Raw genomic sequence first — 16658 nt, 5'->3', positions numbered from 1 at the left:
AAACCTTGGCTCTATGCCACCTGTCTCTCTTCCTTTAGCAAATGTTCTTTTAGCTTTAAAGTATATATTAAACTCTGAAGTTAGCATCGCAGGGCGTAATGAAGCAAATGGGTTCCACTGAGAAACAGGTAGGCATCTAAGCAAATTATGGACTCCATGCTCAGTTCAGCTGCAAAGAGGAGCCAGGAAAGGCTCTGCTGGGGTCAAATTTGAACTCTTTATTTAATAGCAGACAGTTGAGAGGGATTAGGAGTGCATTCCAGAAAAAGCAAGCAAAGAAAATTAAGGCAGTAAGCTCCTGCCTCAAGCTTCCAGCCGTGTTCAGAGAACTACCAGTAGCTTATTTTAGCTGGATGTGCAGTCATAAAGTGGTGAGACTCTAGATCTCAGAAATAGGTCCTGGAAAGAACAGGGAGAGCTTCCAGTTAAACATGGAGGGTGTAACACATGCATTTATCTTTGTTTTCCCCTAGACGCGTCCCAAAATGAAAAAGGGGATAAGCCTTCAAGACTAAAGAGAATGCTAGAAAACAGGATGAGAAAGGTCAAAACTGTGTAAGGTACACAACACCATCCAGTTGAAACACAATTCAGAATTTCTATTAGCCATATTAAATGACTTAAAATAAATATGTGAAATTAATTTAAGTAAGTCTCATTTAAACTGATATATCCAAAATATTGTTTCAGATTGAGTAGCCCTAGCCAGTCACATTTTAGGGACCCACTAGCCACCTACCAACTGGACACACAATAAGTTAATTGCTACAAAAGGAAAGCCTATATGAAGCAAACTAATTTGCACCCAAGAACCTATAAATTCTAGTAATTAGAAGCACTGGTTATCTTTGAAGGTACGGGTGTGGTGTGCAGTTGAATAAAAAGGGACTGGTTGAGGGTCTAGTTAAGAAGCAGATGTCCAAGCCAGGCATGGTAGCACATACCTTTAATCCCAGCACTTGGGAGATAGAGCCCAGTGGATCTCTGTGAGCCAATGCCAACCTGGTCTATACAGTGAGTTTCAGTATAGCCAGGGCTATATAATAGAGAGACGCTGTCTCAAAACAAAACAAACAAAAAGTAACTATTCTTCAGCCAGGCGGTGGTGGCGCATGCCTTTAATCCCAGCACTCGGGAGGCAGAGGCAGGCCGATCTCTGGGAGTTCGAGGCCAGCCTGGTCTACAAGAGCTAGTTCCGGGACAGGCACCAAAACTATAGAGAAACCCTGTCTCGAGAAAAAAAAAAAAGTAACTATTCTTCAGATTTCTTTCCTGGTGTTTGTCCCTGCTGGCACCAGTATTTATGTCATCCACACCGCTAGAAGCTGTGAAGTATTTACAATGTTCTCAGGGTCACACATATTGCGTTACTTTTCTGATGTCGTGGTAAACTCCATGACTAGAATCAATCTGGGTTAGAATTCAGTTTATTTGGGTTACAGTTTAGTCCATTATCAAGGGAAGCTGAGGCAGGAACTGGAGCAGAGACCATAGGAGTCCTGGCTTGTTCCTCCGACTTACTCAGCTACTGTTCTGAAATAATTGCCCAGGGATGGCACTATCCACAGTGGGCTGGGCCTTACATCAGCCAACAATCAAGAAAATGCTCTCACAGACATACCCACTAGAGAATTTGGTGGAGGCAATTCCTTACTGAAGTTCCTTCCTCCCAGATGACTCTGCTTGGTGTCAAGTTGACAAAATCTAATCAGCAAACACAACTAAATTAATTGTCCTAGTGGCTATAGACGTAAGCAATATTACATGACTTCTGAGAGATGAGAAAGATAAGGCACAACAAACTTAAGAAACTTACAGACAACTATCTGCTATGGATTGGAATCTGTGATTTAACCTGGGAATACTTTCCCTAGTACTACTGGCTTTACTCTTTACAGAGGCAGGACCAGAGAAGCTCCGAACTCATGGACAACAGGTGTAGGCTAGGAAGCTATTACTGAAGGAATGTGACCACCAAGAGATAATCTGGAATAATCTCCCAAACTTTGGTTTGTGTGTCTGGGTCGGCTTTGATTCTATATGACAAAGAATTCATAACAGGAATACAATAAAGTTGGTAAGAAGATCATGAATTCATGTTTTGATGTTGATGTTCCATGAAATACCCACATAGCAATATCTAGAACACATGCTCACCTTTGAATGGATGTGTAGGTTGAAGTCAATTGGTAATATAATCAGTAGTAAATTAAGTCTGGGAGAAGACACTAGCAAGAGTGTTCATGGAAAGTAGAGGGGTAACAACGGAAATCTCATGAACAATGCCATGTGGAAGTTCCCATGTGTGGACTGAAATAGGCAGGTGAAGATAATGACCCAGATGTAAACTCTTGAGTGAGAGTTAGAAGATTGGAAAGCAATATGTGTAGAGGTAAAGCAAACAGCTATGAAAAACAAAGAACTTGATAAGTTCTTTTAAGAATGTGTGTGAGTGTGTGTGTGTACAGGTGTGCATGCATGTATGTGTATATAATCAAATTCATGTGGAGATCAAGAAGACAACCGCAGGATATTTCAAGTATCACAGGAACACCATCCATTTTATTTTAAGGTAGAGTCTCCCACTGGCCTTGAAGGTCACTAAGTAAATCAGTCCAGGTAGGCGAACTAGCCAGCAAGCCCCAGAGATGCACCTACTTCCACCTACCAGCACTGGGCCGAAAAGCATATGCCACTGCGCCTGTTTGTTTGTTTGTTTTCGTTTTTATCTGGTTCTAGAAATGAGCATAGTTTTTTCACATTTGTAAAACAAAGCCCTTTGCTCTCTTAGTAGGCTCTCCAGCCCCTGGCACTATATCTTTGTTATTGTTAGTGGCAGTGGCAATGGTTTGTTTGTTTATAAAGAAGCAGGTAAATGAAAGCATCGAGAAGGGCTGAGTTGTATACCTACTACATTCCTAGGCTTTGAGCCATGGGAAGACAAATATATATTGTTTAGGAAAAAAGTGCAAAGGATCCCCTAGAACAAGAAAGTTAAGCAAAGTACAGAAAGAAGGAGAGGGGGCACAGGGGTGGGGATTATGGAATATTTGTACACTACGTGAAAATGTATGACTGTGATTGGTGTAATAAAAAGCTGACTGGCTAATAGCTAGGCAGGAGGTATAGATGGGGCTTCAGAGTAGAGAGAGAACTCTGGGAAGAAGGTGGAGCTGACAAGCTCAGAGGAAGCAGCGTTAGCAGTAAAGAGAGATGAGGTAATGAGCCACGCAGCAGAATGTAGATTAAAATAAATGGATCAATTTACCTTACAAGAGCTAGTTAGGAATAAGTCTAAGCTATAGGCTGAGCTTTCAAAATTAATAAGTTTCCATGTCATTATTTGGGAGCTGGTGGGACAAAGAAAGACTCGTTCCAGGGGAGGATAGGAGATGAAATGCTATAGTAGTTAGGGGATGGAGGACCGTGTGAAGACAAATGAACCGGTGACTTGAATTTCAGCCAGCAGGCTTTGTCACTGTGAATGGACAGAGACCATGGTCACATTAGACCAGGGAAGTCGCCTAGTGAAAAGTGAAGACACCATGTTAGAGTCCACAACACCTAACTGGGTCCACATTCAGTATTGCAGCCGGATGAAGTGAGGTCCTGGAAGTGACAGGGGCCTGCGCAGGGGCCATCTTAGATCCAGAAGAATACTATATTAACATCCTCTAGAAAAAAATTCAGGTCTTATCCCAAAAAAAGTGCTTAGGTTTTTAAATACAGTATTGGAGACCAAAGATCACAAGTCTGAAGAGTATGAGTGAAATACAAAGTAAATGACGGGGAAATAGTGCTGGTGAGTCAAGTCTGTTCTGTGCACCACGTGCATGGAAAGAGGTGAAGTGCGTACAGTGGTGATTTGTGGCGTCCAAAGGCTGAGGAAGCCCTGTATTCATCCTTTGTTTTTCAAAGACAGGGTCTTACGTAGCCCAGGCTAGCCTGGAACTTGCCGTGTAGTTGAGGCTGTCCTTGAGCTTTAAATCCTCCTATTTCTATCTGCTAAGTGCTGGATTATGGGTATGTGCCACCAAATCTGGCTAGGCCTGTTCTTTTTTTAAGGGAAGAAACAAACATTTGTGTGTTTATCAGGAAATGTCAGAAAAAGGATGGTGGAAAATCTAGAAGCAAGAGGGATCAATATTAGAGCAAAGACCAGGCCTGGAGCAGACACGAGGACCACACACCAAGAACTCGGCGGTGGAGCCAATGTAGAAGAAAGAAGCAGGAGTGAATTCTGGCACACATTAAAGGCATGGTGTAGGGACAGCAGATCAAGGGAGTGTGTTCCCAGTGCAGTAGAACTCCCAGCAAAAAGGATATATTCAGGCCGTTAACAGAGGAAAAGCTTCTGGAAAGGATTTTAGAGCAGAGGGAATGGTTCCAGCTTGGCAAAGAAGGCATACCGACAACCCAGGATCACAGATAATTATGGATTACTTGTTCTCTCCCAGGAAACAAACAGCATCTTTCTACTGGCACATTCTAGGCTGGCTTTGACTTCCCCACAGCATCCCTCTAGCCTGGAAGCCTCCAAGAGACCCATTCTAGAAGAGTAGAGGTGGGCAGGAGAGAGGAGGGGAAGCTAAGAGATCTTCTGTTATTAGACCAAAGGAATAACTGAAGTCCTCCGTGGAAGATGGTCATTTCCTGTTGGTGACCCTGGTCATGAGGGCCTCAAAAAGGAGTGACCTTGGTGATCAGCCGCTGCTCTAGGTCCTTGAAATCAATCCTGAAGTTAAAACGTTATGTCAAACGTAAGGATGCTTGCGGAGTTTTTACAGGCAGAAAGGCAGTGGGAAATCTAATTCTAGGGTATTTACTCATAAGTAACTGTGAAGTGACTGGATTAAAGTGACAGCTAATTCTTTGTTTCCTAAATGTGAGGCCTCCCTGGAAAGCAGGTGCACATAGGATGGAAGAGGTCAGAGAACTCTCGTGGGAAGTCTGGAGGAGGAGGAGGAGGAGGAGGAGGAGGAGGAGGAGGAGGAGGAGGAGGAGGAGGAGGAGGAGGAGGAGGAGTTTCAGTTGCGATGTGAGACTAAGATATGAGAGAACTCAGCAAGAAGAAAACCTGGGAAGAATCGAGAAAGAAGAAAACAGATATCCTTAAATAGGCTCTCTGTTCACAGACTCCAGTCTAGTCTGCCTCACCAGGCTTCAGGGAGTGCTTCCTGACCCGCACAAGTCTGGGTTCAGCGGTTCGGTTCGGTTCGTAGGAGACCAGTTCTGTAGTGGAGCACCAGGAGGCCATCCAAGCTCTAGAGAACCGGTGAGTTTCTCATCTGTACAAAGGAAACTGTGGGTTTCCCTCTCACTAGGATTGAGGAACCCGCGCATGCATAGCAGAACCAACAAGTGTCGCAGCCGCTGAAAGGCAGGCCTAAAGGAAGAAAGTAGGAAGGAGAAGAAAAGCTTTGAGAAGAAAGCCGCTAGAAGGCTCAGATTCGTTCCCCAATGGGGCAGGGTAGGCAAAGGTAACGAATATGAAGACAGACGCTTTCTGGTGGCCAGTGGGCAAGGGGACAATGACAAAGGTAACGAATATGAAGACAAACGCTTTCTGGTGGCCAGTGGGCAAGGGGACAATGACCACTCTGTTTCCAAAGAGAAGTCGCATCCAGATACTTTCTTTCTACCCCGAATAAGGAGAAATAGTCTTTGGCGCCAATTAATTAAGCAAACTAATAGGAATTCCCTGCTTAAGTCACACTTTGCATATCCATAATCTCCGAAGTACAATTTCTGTATACTTTACCCCTGGGTAAAAATGGGTGAGCATTTAAATGCTTCCTCACATAATCTCGCTGAAGCACACTCTTGCCTATAAATATTCATGCCACTGCCAAAACATTTGCAAGCCTTCCCCAAAGGTAAAATGTGTAGAATGTACTTTGTCTTCTGGGTATAAATATTACCCAATACATTTTGGTTAATATGAATACGCTAATTATTCCTGTAACCCTTTTAAAAAGGGTCGTCTTCCTGATGTGAATTTTTAAAAAATGTAATTACAGTAATTGGATACTTAATCTAATTAAAATTTGCTTTATCTTTAATGGAAATTTTTCTAAGGAGGCGTAACGACAATTGGCTTTTTGATAATGACTGTTTTCTTTCTGCAAGGGGATCAAGTTGCTGAAGGCTGGAGAAGCAGGCAAGTTGGCATCTGCCAGAGCTCTGGCTGCTGGGCAGAGCAAAGCCAGCGCTTCTCATAGCTCAGCACCTGAGGGGCGAATGTGGCTGTAGGTACAGAAAAGCATGAGGAAAAAGAATAAGGGGAACTGGCTTTTCTATTCCAACAGATGAGCTGCCCCGCTTCCTAATGGTGCAGCGTCTGCTCCTCTAGACCTGTGATTGGTCCATGGTGGTCATATGACCTTAGCTCGCTCCTTGCAAGTGGCTCGGCTCTCTGGGGCAGGAGCTGGAGAAACAGCGCCACGCCCCCTTGGGAACTAGAGTTGGAGGAGTTGAAGTCATTGTGGGTGTGGTCTATCCTTGAAGTCCTCTACATACAGTTTCGGTTTATGGGGTAGAAGACTCTTGGGCCTTTCAACATAAGCCCTTTTCTCTGGCCTGGAAAGCAAGCTAGGTCATTACCTGTAGACTAACTCTCAATGAAGAAGAGAGCGCATACTCCATAAGAGAAGTCTAAGGGCTGTTCGACACAGTCTTTCTGGAGCATCCTGGTAAGATTGAGATCTAACTGCTCCTGCTCTAGCTACCTCCCTAACACACCCTCCCGCTACCCTTCCTGACGCCCCTCCATCCACACCCACTTTGACTTACCGTCTTACTACCTCATTACCCTTTTTGAAGTCACCCTCCAAAAAGAGCAGCTCACTTGAATTCTTGCCTTGGAGAAGGCTTTGTGGAATCCACACAAGGAGACATATAATGAGCTTCCCGGACAACTTTTGTCCCCACCAGGTGGCGTAGCCCTGCCTGGAGGAGGGAGCCTGAAGGCATTTGCACTGAGTAGCAGGAGCAGGAACCGAGCACCCAGGTGCTGAAGTCCACCTAGGCTCCCAGCACCTCTCTTAGGACTGCCGCCTCCTTCCTCTGCTCAGTCAACACAGTCCTCCCCTTTTGGGGTCATTGTTAAACTTGGTTCAGTTTCATCTTCATCTCAAGCAGCTCAAAGTTTTGTGTAGAGATAAGTGAGTTTTCACACAACGCGATGTTGAACATGAATAGAGCCTGCCTCCCTTAAATGCTGCTGGTGTTCTCACATGGTTCTCATCTTTGCTTAATGTCTTTGTTTCCAGAACGGTCTTTGAATCAAGGACTTAAATAAAGCCTGGAAAGAATCACAAAAAGTCAGTTTAGGGGCTGGGGAGATAGAGATGGCTCAGCAGTTAAGAGCACCAACTGCTCTTCCAGAGGACCGGGGTTCAAGTCTCAGCACCTACATGGTAGCTAACAGTTGTCTATAACTCCAAGATCTGACACCCTCACACAGACATACATGCAGACAAAACACCAATGCACATAAAATAAAAATAAAGTATAAAAAGTCAGTTTAATTTTACCTCTTCCCTTTCATCTTTTTCCTATCATGCATTGAAATCTAACTACCCTCTCAGTTAAAGATATTTATATATTTATATAATCATATATATATACATACATATAACCATAGCTATACTATCTCCTTGTTGCAATTAAATACCACTTTAGTTTACTTATGGGAACTTAGTGCAATTAGGTCACAGGGATCTGAGAGCCAAACCACCCAGCATGAGTGACCCAATCAGGTTCAGTTTCTGGAAGATTCTGCCTGGCTCCAGGGATTTATTTGGGATGGCCTCTTAGATACCTTTATACTCACCCCATTAAAAAACATTTTAAATTTTCTTTTGTTTATTTCTTTTCCTTTGTCTTTCATTTTTCTTTTTTTTTTGAAACAGGGTCTTACTGTATTATAGCCCTGACAGTATTGGAACTCACTCTGTAGACCAGACTGCCTGAAACTCACAAGAGATCCTCCTGCCTCTTCCTCCCAAGCACTGGGATTAAAGGTGTTCACCACTGTGCCTGTTTTTAAACTACTTTTTATGCCTGAATTTATATCTTTATGCTTGCTATAAAGGCAAATATATTAATATTTATGCAGCAGCATAATCTTTGACCTAGAAATTCATTTTCCTTCTGATCTGAAAAGAAACAAATGCAGTTTAGGGTCCATCATGCTTAATAGTTTGAGATGCCCTGCCTGGTTGACTGTGTAGCCAATGTTGGCTATAGCTTCTACTCCAGAGAGTCCAGTGTGCACTGAAGTAATATGTCTCCCAGTTAGTGTTTCCCACAACACATTATAGGGGTGTGTGTGTGTGCATTATACACCTATATCATATGGTGTTTGTGTCTGAAAGACCCCCGTGCCTAAAAGACTCCCGCGCCCACGTACTGTTAAACTCTGCTGAAATTTAGCTGGGCCATAGAAGGAAAGTCCCCTCCCCCCACTCAGCCGATGCTAAAACAGAATATCTATGGGTTTGCAGACTCGCTGACTAGGCTGAGGAGAGGGAATACTCCATCCCCAAGACATTCTATCGAAACTGTCAACTTGCTGCAAGGTGCTTTATCTAGCTTTGTGGTTTTTCGTGGAAATTCGAGAACAGTCATGGGGCTGTCCCCAGGATGAGCTAAGCCCGCCATTTTAAGAGCCAATGAAATGCTTGTGCTATACTACCCTCTTATGTAATCATTTTTCCCTATAAATATGGCTGTTTAAATCTGCCCAGTGTGCTCAGTTGGTGAAAGCTGCTGATGCACCCGCAGGCGCCTGTGTAATCAATAAAGAAACCTCTTGCTGATTGCATCTGTTGGCCTGGATTATTGTCTGGGGGATCTCTCCCACCACCCTTGAAATCGAGGGTCTTTCATGTCTTTGCACATGAGCGTGTGTGTGGAGGCCAGGGGTCTGTCAGGTGTCTTCCTCTATCACTCTCTACCTCATTCAGTGAGGCAGGGCTTTTCTCTGCTCTCACTGACTTGGTTTAGATTGGTAAGTCAGCAAGCCTTGGGAAGCCTCCCGTCTTCACCTCCCCAGCACTTGGATGAAAGGCACAAGCTATTCTGAGGAATCAAACACAGTCCTCATGTGTACACAGCAAAGCACACTGCCACTTGAGCCATTTTCCCAGTCCCATAGCTTTTAGTTGTGTCAAGCATTATAGGAGGTAAAAGTTGGCACTTTTAGAAAAGCTTCCAGCAGAGGCTTCCACCCTCTCAGACTGCAGGAGGCTTGCCTAGGCAGTGGGGAAGCACTCCCAAGGATTTTCTGGTTCTGCACAAAAGGCTCAGGCTCATCCTAGGCTGACTTGGAGTAAGAGTTAGGACAATGAAGACAGAGGAGCTTTTCCAAATAAATTCGTGTTTTCCTTCAGCAAGGGACTGACTGAAGGAAGACCTGGGAGTACTCAGATGGCTCAAAGATAAGAATTTGACAGCTTTGGGAGTGGTGAGGAGAGGACAGCTTTGAAATCACGTGATTTGTGGAGGGGTGGGCCTCAGAGAAAGTCGGGCTGGACTAGGTTTTAATTTTCTGCATGTTTTCCTCGAGCCTACAGAAATTCCTAGAATAGTGGCAATGGTCCTAGGAAGAAGGGACAGATTTGTGCCCTAACTCCTGCCTCTGTATAAGAAGGTGTGATGGGTAGTCGTTGCCAACTCATCTGGGTTTAGACTCACCTATGAAACATATCTTTGGTCTTAATACATGTGAGGGAATTTCCAAAGAGGTTTAACTGAGAAGGGAAAAGACACCCTAAATGTGGGTGGCATCCTTCCGTGGACTGGGATCCTGGACCCAATAAAAAGGAGGAAGTGAGCTGAGCACCAGCATACACTTCTTCCTGCTTCCTGACTGCGGAAGCCATGTGACCAGACACCTCACGTTCCTGCCGCCATGCCTCCCTTGCCATGATTGTATCCACCTTTAAACCTTTAAACTATTTCTGTGTACAGTTTCTTGGTCGGGTATTTTGTCACAGCGACCATACAGAAGGCAACGGCAGCGACAATGGCATCGCATGGCTGACTACCTTACCCTAATCTGGACTGCCAAGGTGACTCTAGACTGCAAGCCAAGGGCTGAGGCTCAGAAGTGCAAGCAGAGGAGCAGCGGCCACACAGACGTACAATGCCCTTGAGACATAGGTTGTTTGTCCCCCGGGAAACTGGCAGACCATAGTTGTTAGGATTCAGTCATTGTGCTGGCCCCTGTCACCTGGCAAGACACACCCAGGTGGTACCCTGGCCAGCCCAGGGTCCTGTGGCTGCTAGTCACTTGTAAGTAGTCACTGTGTATGTACACAGGTGTAAAGAGTCCCTTTAAGAAACAAGCTCCACCCACTCCCACTCTCTCTTTCCCTCTGCTCTTCTGAAGAGTCAGGGAGTTCCTTGCCTCTTCTTCCTCTTTCTGTATTTCTCTTTCTCTCTTCCCTCCCCACTCCCTTTATCTCAAAACTCCGACATAAGCTCTGTGTACATGGTGTGTCTGTGTCTCACCCTCACATGCCGCTTGACCCCTTGGCCTGCCAAGGTCTTGAATGGAAAAAGGAACTGGATCCCACTGCTAGAGCTAAGCACTGTCTGTGGACACCTTCGCCTCTCTGAGTTTTCAGTCTCTGCTTCCAGCTCCACCTTCTACCTCACTCAAAATATGTCTGGAAAGGACTCATCCTGAGGCTACACTGTGCCCTTTTACTGGAATGCCCTGTCCCAAAATATCTACACAGCTCAGTCTCTCCTCTCCAAGGCTTTATTCTAACCGTGCTTTCCTTAGTGAGGCCTTCACTGACTAACCAAGAAATCAGCCAGGGCAAGGCGCTCCCTTGCAAACATGAGGATCTGAGTCTGCATCCCCAGAATCCATGTACAAATCTTGGCTTCCTAATGGCAGTGATGGAGAGGAGGGAGGCTGAGAGCCACTTAGCTGACTTGGCAAAGTTACAGGCCAGTAAAAGACCCTGCCTCAAACAAAAATTGGGAGGCACCTAAGGAGTGACACTTGAGGTTGATCTCTGACCTCCACACACGTGTCCAGACATGTGTACATGCATCCTCCCGACTCCCGCAAGCGCAATACTCACCTTCCTGCCCTGCTCTGCCTTCCTCCATTGCCCTCCTCACCCTCCAATACAAAGTGGGTTCATGGTTTACCTGACCCTCTCCAGAGTGTGAGCGTCACAAGAACGAGAGATCTTGTCTCTTTTGATTACTTGTGCTTCCTCGACAGCTACAATACTTCCTAGCATATAGCTCCAATAAATATTTGTCAGACGCATGAGTGGAGACGACAGAATCTAGACTCTATAGATGAAGTGCTTTGAAAACACATCTGCTGGAAATAAGTTTAGATGCACATTACACAGCGACTGAGAACCACAGCTGGGTAAATGAAGTGGGAACAGGTTTGCAATGAGTGATGGATCACCCATGTTCCCACGTTGGCCAGAGACAGTATTTATCAAGCCATACGTAGCTGGCTGTTTAAATGGTGTTTCTTAGCAACATGGAAAGGACAGGCCCTCCCTCAATATCTGTCCTTAATTTTATCTTCAAATATATTTTTTTCAAATGTTTTGAGAATAAAACATACATCTAGATATAGGATATATTAAATTTGAATATATTAGCAACTCCTAGTGTCTGGTACTGTCAGGTTAACTCACTTTCAAAGAAGCAGAGCTTGGGAATAAAGATTATTTTTTTGCCTTTCCATGAATATGTTTGGGTTTCTTAGAATATGCTCATAAAGGGCTGTTGTGAAGTGGCACTCCTTGTTCGTCGCATGTATTTGTGGTAAGGAATGCAGCAGTTAGATCAGGAGAATAGATCAGGAGAATGCAGCAGTTAGATCAGGAGAATGAAGCTTTGCGGTAAAAATGCAAACAAATAAGAGCCGACCAGTTTTCTACTTCCTCTCTTCTTCTTCCTGTTCTTCTTTTCCGTTTTGAGACAGGATCACACTTCGTATTTTGCCTGTCCTAGAACTCACTGCATAGACCAGGCTGGCTGGGTATGATACTGTTTTCTTTAAACCCACTACTGTGGAAGCAGAGACAGGCAGTTCCCTAGGCCTTGCTGGCTAGCTCCCCTAGCCTACTTGGTGAATTCAAGTACAGACTGAATCTGTCTCTAAACAAACTAACAAAACCCTAGGCATGGAACCTAAAGTTGCCAAGGTTGTTCTCTGCTCTCCACACTTGTGAGTTCACACACAAGCCTGTGCAACTGTATTCAGATGTGCAACCACACATACTTGAGTATTTGTACACACACACACACACACACACACACACACACAAAATAAAATGATGTTTTGTGCCTTTGCTCTCCTTGAACATGTAGGTATCAGTTTCCCATTGCTGGCTCTCACAGCTGCTAGGCACATCTGCTCAGCGGAGTGTTTTAAACCAGGATCTTGTCAGAACTCCAGGCCTTCGGTGTCCACTTAGTTGCAAACCTATAACTATAAGCAGTGCCCACAAGCTGGGCCCCACTATGACTTGTGGCATTCATTCCTCTTGCTTTGGATCCATGTCCCATCCCACAGGGTTACTGTAGAAGTTAGCTCAATTTGAGAAATAACCAGGCTAGCTTAAAGATAAACAATTATATTTTTACTTATTATAAGGGGAAACTCATGCCACAAGAATGGAAAGTCCAAGTTCTGCTGTGTCCCGCAGGAATCACCCAGAGCAAGTGAGCAACCTGGTCCATCCCAGTTTTTCTCCTGGGCTCCAGGAAGCCATGCCTTAACTAGGTTCCTCTTTTTTTTTATTTTATATTTTTTCCATTAAAAAATTTACGCTTCCTCCCCTCCTCCCATTCCCCTCCCGCTCTCCCACTCTCCCTCCTCCCTCCCTCTCCCTCCTTAAGAGAGGGCAGGGAACCCTGCCCTGTGGGAAGTCTAAGGCCCTCCCCCCTATGTCCAGGCCTAGGAAACTTTGCATCCAAATAGACTAGGATCCCAAAAAGCCAGTACATGCAGTAGAAACAAGTCCCGGTGCCTTTATCAATGGCTTCTCAGTCAGCCCCCATTGTCAGCCACATTCAGAGAGTCCCGTTTGATCGCATGCTCATTCAGTCCCAGTCTAGCTGGATTTGGTGAGCTCCCATTAGAACAGGCACACTGTCTCAGTGGGTGGACCAGCCCCTCGCAGTCCAGACTTCCTTGCTAATCTTTTCCCTCCTTCTGATCTTCAACTGGACCTTGGGAGCTCAGTCCGTTGATGTGGGAAGGTCATTTGTCTATCTGTTGCTTTCATTGGTTAATTAATAAAGAAACTGCTTGGCCTGATAGGTCAGAACATGGGTGGAGTAGACAGAACGGAATGCTGGGAAGAAGGGAAGTGAGGGCAGACACTATGGAGCCAGCCACCAGGTCAGGCATGCTGAATCTTTCCCAGTAAGCCACCACCTTGTGGTGCTACACAGATTATTAGAAATGGGTTAATCAAGATGTGAGAGTTAGCCAATAAGAGGCTAGGACTAATGGGCCAGGCAGCGTTTAAAAGAATACAATTTGTGTGTTGTTATTTCGGGGGCTAAGCTAGCCAGGCGGCCAGGAGCTGGGCAGGAACGCAGCCTGTCACTCCCTCTACAGTCCGTTGCTCTGATGAGGGTCTCTGTCTCTATCTCCATCCCTCACTAAATGAAGATTCTGTGGTGATATTCAAGATAATCATCAGTGTGATAGTGAAGAGAAAGTGGGAAGTAGATGGCAACACATGAGCACAGGAGACCACTTCCTATGTATAACCCCAGTAGCACAGACAACAAGAGCAACAGTGAATAAATGGGACCTCCTGAAACGGAGAAGCTTCTGTAAAGCAAAGGACATTGTCATTAAGACAAAAAGGCATCCTACTGAATGGGAGATCTTCACCAACCCTGCATTAGACAAAGGTCTGATCTCCAAAATATATAAAGAACTCAAGAAACTGGCCATGAAAATTCTAATTAACCCAATTAAAAAATGGGGTACTGAACTGAAAAGAGATTTCTCATCAGACGAAGTTCAAATGGCCAATAGGTTCCACTTCTTTTTTTTTAATTTTTATTTTATTTTTTTTAGGTTCCACTTCTTAAAGATGATTGGTTAACAAAGCTTCCCCATCACCTACCCCTTTTGCTAAACAAGATTGATCCAAAACCAATACAACTATATACAATAGGAACAGATACCAAGTATAAGATTACAAACAACATAAGCAATATTAAGCAAGGAACACATGACAAATGTTTTAATAAACATTCTATTTCAAGGAGTCTAAATCTTACATCAGAAATAATCTTGGCTAAAACATGAGGAAGATAACTATGATTATCTAATCTTCAACCTCATTGAAGGCCTGAGAAGGGAGATAATATTACTTGAGGAGGCAAGAAGTGCAATCAAGCAGCTTCCAAAGTGAACACTATATGATGGGGACAATTGGCTTCCTGAGCAATCACCCAAAGTCTCATTTGCAACGTTGAAGCAACCAACTTTGACTAAGGCCTAACATAGCTGACAGACCATTTTTGGAGGCAGGAAATTTTTAAAAACCGTCCTACCCTGCCTTAGCAAGGTTTGATAGTCTTTTTTCTTGTGTCCTGCTTATCCATTCCAGATACCATGTACATTGTCAGTGGTTGAAGTATGGGCAGTTCCTTGCCCAAAGGCCAGTTTTGCCAAGAAAACACACTCCAAGTGGAGTGTCTATGGCGCTCAACATTCTCTCGGGAATAGATTGGTGCTGTCAGGAGCAATCATGTCTCATGTCAACAGAACCCTAAGTTATTTAAATGCCATGTTCCACAGATCCTTGAAGTGGTTGAAGATTACCTATCTAGACAGAATACAATCTCTATGTATCTAAAGAACCTAATTTATCTGACTGTATGTACAACAAACATGAACAACTATTGACTTATAATAATTAATACCTGTCTAACTTAAAGACTAAAACTTCATGTCAGAATATTAAATAATTTGTAAACAAATATGCAACAAATGAGGACAATGACCTCAAAATGTAAACAATCTATAAGTATCTTGATCAGAGGTAGGAGTAATAAATAATGCAATGTGAAAATATATCCTAAAGTTGTATCAATATACAAAATGTCCTAAACAGAGATAAGAACATACATATATACAATCTGACAGAATAGCTTTACGTAGGTGTACAAATATTGTAAACAAAAATAAATATAATTTGAACTTTTATACAAAAACTATACCAATGGAAATTATCCATGAATAATAGCTCACAAGTATTCACTCTATTACCCACTATTACTATCCCTCCTTTTTTCTTGAACAAACATAGTTTTCACCCCAACTCTCTATCTAATATAAGTAATAATCAGCACCCCCTAAACAGTGTTCCCAACTCTATAGACCAACTTTTTTGGGAGGGAAGCATTGTCCTCTAAAATTGGTTCCTGCTGACATGGGGACAATATTCTCCTTACGGGATCCTGCAAAATAAAGTGATGGTTAAGTTTCAAGATTACTGTCTAGCATAGTTGCAAATGATTTTTGAGCAGTCGGTAGGGTTTTTCCCAAAGTTCTTATTTGGAGTATTGGCCAGCATGTAATGAGAAGGTGTACCATGTCAGCAGCTGGTACCCAAAAACTGGTCTTATAGTAGTGCTAGCAGTATCACGATGTCATCTCAAGCAGGTGGAATTGTTGCTGTGGGGCCCCATCTTCTTCCTGGAAACTTCAAAGATTACTGCAGGAAAAGGATCTGTAGGGAAGTCTATTGATCATTGTGGAAAGCTTAAACATTATTAATAGAGGTATACATTCAATAAAGAATACAATATAGACAAAATAGACATGGAGAAAGGAAAATGTTTTCTACTTTTTTTTCTTTCCCATACCAGATGGCTCCCAATATGAGACCAAAACTCTGAATGCTTGGATTTAGAGAAGTACAGAGCCATTGTCCAATCCCAAAGCCAGCTCTGCATATTCATATATATATATATATATAATGTATATGCATTAATCATCTGATTGCCCTTTTAAATCAGCAACTTATGAATTATATTTAGAATAATAAATCTCACCTGTGGTTTAATTAGCTGGAGTAGGTGCAATAACTGTTACCTGCCAGTAGATGTCGCGGTGCACTTGGAGCCACATGCTTGGTTTAAATCTGATTTTAGAGTTAAATGCTGAAAGATATGCTTAGATTAAAAAGTTATTTAGTATAAATCACAGACTGTGTGCTCTGTGAAGGTCCCTAGCTGTTCAACAGCCGCCTCCTGCTTAGGACAGAGGGTGTGTTGCCTGTGGTGATTGTGGCAGAGCTGGGCTGGGCGGGAGCTCCTCAGCCATTTTCTGCCCCCGCCTCCTGCATCTCTCCACCCACACTGTTTGAGCTTCCATGAGTGCAGAAGAAACTGGACCTAGAAGTCAGCTGGTAGTGGCTAATGAGGGCCACTGTGTGGAAATTCTATGCCCAAATGAACACGGCTGGCCAGAGCCACCAGAGACTCTAGTGGCCCCCATGCTGGGCGCCAACTGTAGAAGTTAGCTCAATTCAGGAAATAGCTAGGCTAGCTTAAAGATAAACAATTATATTTTTTACTTATTAAAGGGGAAACTCATGCCACAAGAATGGAAAGTCCAAGTTCCCTTGTGC

This window comes from Chionomys nivalis, chromosome 8 (assembly GCF_950005125.1).
Source record: "Chionomys nivalis chromosome 8, mChiNiv1.1, whole genome shotgun sequence".
NCBI classification, from domain to species: Eukaryota; Metazoa; Chordata; class Mammalia; order Rodentia; family Cricetidae; genus Chionomys; species Chionomys nivalis.
Note: the sequence above shows the minus strand (reverse complement) of the source record.